General features: G+C 43.3%; 1 protein-coding gene and 1 non-coding gene across 2 annotated transcripts in view; both read left to right on the top strand.

The window, feature by feature from the left end:
• Positions 1 to 9301, top strand: part of gpr45 (G protein-coupled receptor 45) — a 90518-nt gene that overhangs the window by 3692 nt on the left and 77525 nt on the right. The gene's annotated exons all lie outside the window — the stretch shown is intronic.
• On the top strand, positions 1854 to 1926 carry trnak-uuu. The gene has a single exon. It is a non-coding gene; the product is annotated as a tRNA-Lys (tRNA).

The following is a 9301-nucleotide window of genomic DNA, read 5'->3' on the forward strand; positions in this document are numbered from 1 at the left end:
GGAAGAGCATGGCTTGATTAAATGCAGTCAACATGACTTTGTGAGGGGCAGGTCATGCCTCATAAACCTTATCGAGTTCTTTGAGGATGTGACTAGAAAAGTTGATGAGGGTCGAGCTGTGGATGTGGTGTATACGGACTTCAGCAAGGCGTTTGATAAGGTTCCCCATGGTAGGCTTATTCAGAAGGTCAGGAGGAATGGAATACAGGGGAACTTAGCTGTCTGGATACAGAATTGGCTGGCCAACAGAAGACAGCGAGTGGTAGTAGAATGAAAATATTCTGCCTGGGAGTCTGTGGTGAGTGGTGTTCCACAGGGCTCTGTCCTTGGGCTTCTACTGTTTGTAATTTTTATTAATGACTTGGATGAGGGGATTGAAGGATGGGTTAGCAAGTTTGCAGACGAAACTAAGGTTGGAGGTGTCGTTGACAGTATAGGGGGCTGTTGTAGGCTGCAGCGGGACATTGACAGGATGCAGAGATGGGCTGAGAGATGGCAGATGGAGTTCAACCTGGATAAATGCGAGGTGATGCATTTTGGAAGGCCGAATTTGAAAGCTGAGTACAGAATTAAGGATTGGATTCTTGGCAGTGTGGAGGAACAGAGGGATCTTGGTGTGCAGATACATAGATCCCTTAAAATGGCCACCCAGGTGGATAGGATTGTTAAGAAAGCATATCCCATCTACATGACTGGGATATCTGGATGGGTTGGACCGAAGGGTCTGTTTCCATGCTGTACATCTCTGTGACTCTATGACTCTTCATCAGAGCTTTTCACTCCACGGATGCTATCTGACCCACTGTGATTTCCAGCATTTTTTGTTTTCAGTCCAGATTCCAGCATCTGCAGTAATTCGTATACAAGATTCCTCTGCATGTCTCTTCCCTTCAGAGAATGGGAGCACAAAAAGCAAACAATGAAGAAGGAATGTGATGAACTATAACTTGGGAATTTAGTAAAAATGGGAATGAGGTGTGGAGGAGAAAGGAGATTTTTTTCAGTTTTCAGTAGTTAAGTATTCAAAAGTATTAATTAGCTCAGCAGATTGGTGAGTTTTCTTTTAAAAACATCCCTCTCAAAGGTGGCAATAATTTAAACTAGTACCGGAGAGATTTAAGAATTACATTAAACTTATAGCATTACTTGTTAAAGTATGAGACGTTAGTTAGGCCACTTCTGGAATATTGCATGCAGTGATTAGATTAGATTACATTACATTACAGTGTGGAAACAGGCCCTTCGGCCCAACAAGTCCACACCGACCCGCCGAAGCGTAACCCACCCAGACCCATTCTCCTAACAGTACAGACAATTTAGCATGGCCAATTCACCTAACCTGCATATTTTTGAATTGTGGGAGGAAACCGGAGCACCCGGAGGAAACCCACACAGACACGGGGAGAATGTGCAAACTCCACACAGAAAGTCGCCTGAGGTGGGAATTGAACCCGGGTCTCTGGCGCTGTGAGGCAGCAGTGCTAGCCACTGTGCCACCGTGCCGCCCACGGTGGCATGGTGGCACAGTGGTTAGCACTGCTGCCTCACAGCGCCTCTCCTTCCTATCAGAATGATGTTGTGAAACACGAAAGGGTTCAGAAAAGATTTACAAGGATATTGCCGGGGTTGGAAGATTTGAGCTATAAGGAGAGGTTGAATAGGCTGGGGCTGTTTTCCCTTGAGCGTTAGAGGCTGAGGGGTGACTTTATAGAGGTGTATAAAATGAGTTGAATGTGAGCATAAGAGGTATAGTTAGTAAGTTTGCAGATGACACAAATTGGAGGTGTAGTGGACAGCGAAGAAGGTTACCTCAGGTTACAACGGGATCTTGATCTGATGGGCCAATGGGCTGAGCCTGGGTAGCTCAGTTGGTAGAGCATCAGACTTTTAATCTGAGGGTCCAGGGTTCATGTCCCTGCTTGGATGGTCGCTTTGGACGGCACAGTGGCTCAGTGGATAGCACTGCTGCCTCACAGCACCCGGGTCCCAGGTTCAATTCCGCCTCGGGTGACTGTGTGGAGTTTGCACATTCTCCCCGTGTTTGTGTGGGTTTGCTCTGGTTTCCTTCCACAGTCACAAAAGATGTGCAGGTTAGGTGAATTGGCTATGCTAAATTGCCCATAGTGTTAAGTGCATTAGTCAGAGGTGGGTTACTCTTTGTAGGATGTGTGTGGACTGGTTGGGCTGAAGGGCCTGTTTCCACACTGTAGGGAATCTAATCAAATGGCAGATGGAGTTTAATTGAGGTAAATGCAAGGTGCTGCATTTTGGGAAAGCAAATCTTAGCAGGACTTATACACTTAATGGTAAGGTCCTAGGGAGTGTTGCTGAACAAAGAGACCTTGGAATGCAAGTTCATAGCTCCTTGAAAGTGGAATCGCAGGTAGATAGGATAGTGAAGAAGACATTTGGTATGCTTTCTTTTATTGGTCAGAGTATTGACAGGAGTTAGGAGGTCATGTTGCGGCTGTACAGGACATTGGTTAGGCCACTGTTGGAATATTGTGTGCAACTCTGGACTCCTTCCTATCGGAAGTGTGTTGTGAAACTTGAAAGGGTTCTGAAAAGATTTACAAGGATGTTGCCAGGGTTGGAGGATTTGAGCTATAGGGAGAGGTTGAACAGGCTAGGGCTGTTTTCCCTGGAGGGTCGGAGGCTGAGGGGTGACCTTTATAGCGGTTTATAAAATAATGAGGGTCATGGATAAGATAAATAGACAAAGCCTCTTCCCTGCGGTAGGGGAGTCCAGAACTAGAGGGCATAGGTTTAGGGTGAGAGGGGAAAGATATAAAAGAGACCTAAGGGGCAACATTTCACGCAGAGAATGAGCTGCCAGAGGAAATGGTGGAGGCTGGTATGATTGCAACATTTAAAAGGCATCTGGATGGGTATATGAATAGAAAGGGTTTGGAGGGATAAGGGCCGGGTGCTGGCAGATGGGACTAAATTGGGTTGGGATATCTGGTCGGCATGGACGAGTTGGACCGAAGGGTCTGTTTCATGCTGTATATCTCTATGACTCTATTTAATATAACCTACAGGTAACAGTTTGAGAGATATTTCTAAACTGAACTCATTTAGTTAAATATAACACAAAACTAGCTTGGCAATGGAGGTGTGTGTTGTGGCTGCAGCTAGTGGACAACTGTTTGATCCAAGGCAAGCATATCTCCAGCTGCTTGAGAAACTGCAGCTCCAAGTTGATAAGCTAGAGTACAGGCTTCGGATACTGCAGTGTATCAGAGGGACAGGAATTGGACACTTGTTCCAAGAGGCAGTCATGCCACAAAGAAATGGAAATGATTGTGAGTAAGACAGATCAAGGGCCTTGAAGACTTGGCTGAGACTGCAGGGAGGTGAACAAACTGATTATAGTGTGATACATGAAGTCATTTTTAGTGGTATGAGTAAACAGGAGTGTTATTATAACAGTAAAGAATATAATGAGGATAGATATGATTCTCTACAATTCAGTTGCAGTGCCTATTTACCTGCTCAGTGCCAGGGATAAAGACATCTTCTCCAGGCCACAGAAGAACTTAGAGTTGGAAAGAAAATGTCCGTAAGTTGTGGTGAATTTGCATATGAATAACATTGCTTCTAAGAGCATACAGATATGTGAGAACTCAAGGAAATATGGTGACAGTGGGAAAATTGGCTTCACATGAACAGATGATGAGCGTTTATATGGAGAGATTTGGAAATCCAAAGAAGTAGAGGGTAACCTGGGGAGTAGTAAGAGTAAATAAATTGAGACAATTAATATCCGGAGAGGAAAATAATGGAGAAAGTCAAGGAATTAAATTTTACAAATCCTTAGGACCTGATGGACTTCTTCCTCACATTCTAAAAAATATGACTGTCAAGGTCATGGATGTATTATTGCATCAGAAAGTAAGGCCTGTGCAATAAATAGTAGTAAAAAGATAAAATAGAAGTCACTTTATCTGAATGTGTAGAACATCCACAGGATGATGGACTTGTGGCACAAATAGAGATAGCTAGTTTGGATCTAATTGCTATTATGAAATTACAGTTACAAGGTGAATGAGGTTAGAAAATAAAGATTCCAAGACGAACTTCAAAACCATTTGAAAAGACAGACAGACGGAAAAGGTGAACCCTTATCCCTGATAATAAAGAAAAGCATAAAGACATCAGTGAGGAAGGAGTTTGGCTCAAAAAATTACTAAATTCAATAACTACGAATGGAGACTCTGAATAGAAAAGATCAAGAATTGTTAGTGGGAATACTTTATAAACCACACTGTTCAATAAACAGGAAGTTATTGGAGCTTGCAATAAACACAGTATAAGAGTTGTAAGAGACTTGAACTTCATACAGACAAGTAACATTTTCAAAAGTGGACCAGAAGATGAGTTTAGGAGAAACCATTCTCCGGAGAGACCATTCCCATCCATGACTTCCTCATCAGGTCCACGCCCCACTGCTGGCACCTTTCCCTGCTACCGCAGGAACTGCAAAACCTGTGCACACACCATTCCCCTCAGTTCCGTCCAAGGCCCCAAGGGATCCTTCCAAAGAAATTTACCTGTACCTCTACCAATGTCAGCTACTGGTCGTTTCCGAGAACATTTCTGGGACACCCACATCCACCAACCCCACTGCCCTGTGGCTGAAAACTTCAACCACCCCCTGCCCACTCCGTCAAGGACGTGCAGGTCCTGGGCCTCCTCCACCGCCAAACTGTTACCACCCGATGCCTGGAGGAAGAACGCCTCGTATTCCGCCTTGGAACTCTGCAACCACACAGGATCAACATGGATTTCATCAGCTTCCTCATTTCCCCTCCCCCCAAATTATCCCAGTCCCAAGCCTCCAACTCGGCACCGCCCTCCGGACCTGTCCATCACTCCCTAAACCACCCCCCCGACCTATCACCTTGTCCCTCACCTTCATCCATCTATTGCTTTCTCAGCTACCTTTCCTCAAACCCACCCCCTCCCATTTACCTCTCAGCCCTGGCCCATAAGCCTCATTCCTGATGAAAGGTTTATGTCCGAAACGTCGATTCTCCTGCTCGTCAGATGCTGCCTGACCTACTGTGCTTTCCCAGTAACACACTCTCGACCCTAGGAGATGAGTTTGTAGAATGTCTTTGTAACAATGTCTTAGTGGAATATGTTGTGGAAGCAATTGGGAATAATGCAATTTTAAATCTAATATTGTGAGGTGAGGAATATTTTATTAGTAATGTAGTTAGTAAAGGATCTACAGGGATATAGTGAACATCGTACAATTGAATTCAACATTAGGTTCGGAAAAAAAACTCCAATTACAAACAAGAGTTTTAAACTTAAGCAAAGTCAATTACACAGGTACAAAGTGAGAGAGTGATTACAGAGTGATTACAGAGATACAAGGTGAGAGAGAGATAAGGTTGATTGGGTAAATCGACAAAAAGGCACAACTTCAAATGAACAGTTGAAAACATTTTCTAAAAAATTCAAAATGTTGAACAAAACAAATACATTTCTTTGAAAACAAAATCTTAGCAAGAAACATCTACCTGTGGTTTACTTTGGCAATTAAGGATAACATTAGAGTAAAAGCAGAGGCTTAGAAAGCTGAAAATAATAGTACGAAGGGCACAACATTTTTTTTCCCCTAAGGGCTGTTCTTCATGTTATCCTGAACGCTACATTTTGGTTTTCAGGTGCTACACTTTTATTCTCACTAACTATTCTCACTAAAAATAGCATTCACACTACACAAATCCTAGGCTATGACCATCACCAATAAGTGACAATCTAACCACTGACCTTTGACATTCGATGATATTACCTTCACTGAATACCCTACTATCAACATCCTAGAGATTACCATTGACAGGAAATTCAACTGGACTCGCTTCATAAGCACAATAGCTAGAAGAACACATCAGAGGCTAGGAATACTGCATCAAGTAGGGCAGAGGTTTAAGATGAGAGGGGAATCATTTAAAAGGCACTGAAGGGGCATCTTTTTCTTGCAGAGGGTGGTGTGTATATGGCATGAGCTGCAAAAGGAGGTGGTGGAGGCTAGTACAATTACAACATTTAAAAGGTATATGAATAGGAAGGGTTTAGAGGGATTTGGGCCAAGTAATGCCAAATGGGACTAGATTAGGTTAGGATATCTGGTTGGAATGGACAAGTTGGACCAAAGGGTCTGTTTCCGTGCTGTACATCTCTATGACTCTGTAAGTACCTAACCTCCCAATTCCCCAAAGCTTGTCCAGTGTAATAGAATACTCCTCACTTGCCTGGATAAGTGCAGCTCCAAATACACTCAAGAATCCTGACACCATCCAAGACAAAGCAGCTCACTTGATTCGCATTACAACCACAAGCATCTACTCCCTCCACCACCAGCACTCAGTAGCAGCAGGGTGTACTACCTACAAGATGCACTGTGGAAGTTGACCAATGATCCTCAGACAGCTGTTCCAAACCCACAACTACTATCTAGAAGGACAAGGGCAGCAGATACATGGGAACACCACCACCTGCAAGTTCCCTTCACCGTCCTGTTTTGGAAATGTATTTCTGTTCCTTCACTGTCGCTGGGTCAAAATCTTGGAATTGTCTCCCAAATGGCATTATGGGCCAACCCACAGCAGGTGGACTGCAGCAATTCAAGAAGGCAGCTCACTACCACTTTCTCAAGGGTGACTAGGGCCTAACCAGTGATGACCACATCCCACAAATGAATTAAAAAAAAAAAAAATTTATTAGTTGATGCAGTCATGTAGTAATACATTCTCTGCTTGCTTTGATATTTGTGGTATTTGGACTTGTGCAGGAGCAGAATTTGAAGAATTCATCAATATCCTCAATAATTGTCAATCTTCCCTTAAATTTAAAACCACACACACAAGGAAACCATTAATTCCTTAGATAGAAGGGAATCTAAGTTAACGCAAGATAACATGCATTCAGTTTGCAACATCACTTTTTCAAAAGAATGGACACACGCGTCTACATACAAAAACCATCATCCTAAACATAGATTAGCTGGAACTTCACCGACCTGTGCTAATCTATTTCCATCAAATATGTATAAAGCTGAAAGATTTTAACCTGTGTTCTATCGGAAGGATGTTGTGAAACTTGAAAGGGTTCAGAAAAGATTTACAAGGATGTTGCCAGGGTTGGAGGATTTGAGCCAAGGGGAGAGGCTGAACAGGCTGGGGCTGTTTTCCCTGGAGTGTCGGATGCTGAGGTTTATAAAATCATGAGGAGCATGGATAGGATAAATAGACAAGGTCTTTTGCCCTGGGATTGGAAAGTCCAGAACTAGAGGGCATAGGTTTAGGGTGAGAGGGGCAAGATATCAAAAGGACCCAAAAGGCAACGTTTCCACACAGACAAAGGTGCATTTATGAAATAAGCTGCCAGAAGAAATGGTGGAGGCTGGTACAATTACAGCTTTTGAAAGACATCTGGATGAATACTTGAATAGGCAGAGTTTGGAGGGATATGGGTGAAGTGCTGGCAAATGGGACTAGATTAGGTTAGGATATCTGGTTGGCATGGACGAGTTGGACCGAATGGTCTGTTTCTGTGCTGTATACCTCTGTGACTCTATGTCAGTACTAGCCTTTTTATTGTATCTCCACATTTAAATTTAACAATTGAAACAGTGTTCATTACAATAGCATCTGCTGCATTTTGCCTCATATACTAACCTCTGTACCAATGCAACCTTAAGAGATTAGAGATGTGTCATTTATTTACATGTATTAATTACCAAATTACCTTCACGTTTCTGTGACTCCCAATTAACTGAATGTTCCTTTGTTGACTGATTTAAGACTATTCGCTCTGCTTTGCAGGCTTCCTTTCCCCCAACCTTTGCATTTTCCTTCTCTTTCTGCTTAACTTGCATCTACCCTCTCTTCTGCCCCTTGTCTTGCAAGCACTCTCTCTTCACTCCTTGTAGCCTTTCTCTGTTACCCCTCACTGCAGCCTCCTTCTCTTCTCCCCTTTGAAGCATAGCAGCCTTCTTCTCTCTTCCCCTTACAACTTACCCACTTTGTGACCTCCTTCTTGCAGTCTCCTTCTCCACCTCCCCTACCTTCCTTTTAGCCTCATTACCCCTCCACATTGCAGACTCCACATTCCCGCTCAGCTCACTAACACCCCCTCCCAACCCTACTAAACTGCAACCTCTCAGTCCCACCCCTCCTCCTATCCCCACTCTGCACCTTCCAATTTTCTGGGCCTCAGCAAATAGACCCCTTCAGCTCCTAATAAATGGTAATAAACCCCATCCCACCCTTTGATAAAAAGGCCCCCTTCCTGGCCCTCAACAAACAGTAAATGGCTGCCTCAGAGATTCCATCATTGCTAGCATGTATTTACCTAAATGTTCATGACCAACAAGCACGGGAAAATACAGCCTGTGACTTGAGAGCTTCCCACCATTGCGTTCCACTCCACGTATGAGGGCAACTTTTCTCCCATGGTCTTCCTTGGGCATTTTCAGGCATAAAGTCAGCTTGCATTCTCAAAAATTCTGAGTGCTGATAGTAACTCTGACAGTTGGAAGTGTTTAGGGAACCGGCAAGTGCCCACTAAAAGTTGATAAAGGAAAAAGTAAAATATGACAATGATTAATCAGAAATATTTAAACAGACTGTAAGAGCTTCAACTAGTAAACAAAAAAAGAAAGTCACTAAAATTAATGTTTTGTCTGTGAAGCAGAGATTGTGGTGTCATCCCAATAGAGGTCAGAAGTTACATTGGATGGAGAAAGAAAGGGTAATCTAGGGACTAACAAGAGTATAGACATTAATAGAGAAAAAGTGCTGGAGAAACTCAAGGAATTAAAATTCAACAAATTTCCAGTTCCTAATGACCTACATCCAAATGTTCCAAAAATGGTAGCTGCAGAGTTCGTGAATACACTAGCTATGATTTCACAAAGTTCCAACTGGTTTAAAATGTAACACTGCTACTGCATAAAAGAGGGCAACATAAAGCTTTGAACTATTGGCCAGTTAGCCTAACGTGAGTCATTAGGGATGTTCTGGAATTATTAAGGAAGACTTAACAATACACTCCGGAAATCTAGTATGATTAGAAAAGTCACTGCTGAAAATGTGTTGCTGGAAAAGCGCAGCAGGTCAGGCAGCATCTAAGGAGCAGGAGAATCGACGTTTCTGGCATGAGCCCTTCTTCAGGAATGAGGAAAGTGTGTCCAACAGGCTAAGATAAAAGGTAGGGAGGAGGGACTTGGGGGAGGGGTGTTGGAAATGCGATAGGTGGAAGGAGGTCAAGGTGAGGGTGATAGGCC

The sequence above is a fragment of the Chiloscyllium plagiosum genome, chromosome 6 (assembly GCF_004010195.1).
Source record: "Chiloscyllium plagiosum isolate BGI_BamShark_2017 chromosome 6, ASM401019v2, whole genome shotgun sequence".
NCBI classification, from domain to species: domain Eukaryota; kingdom Metazoa; phylum Chordata; class Chondrichthyes; order Orectolobiformes; family Hemiscylliidae; genus Chiloscyllium; species Chiloscyllium plagiosum.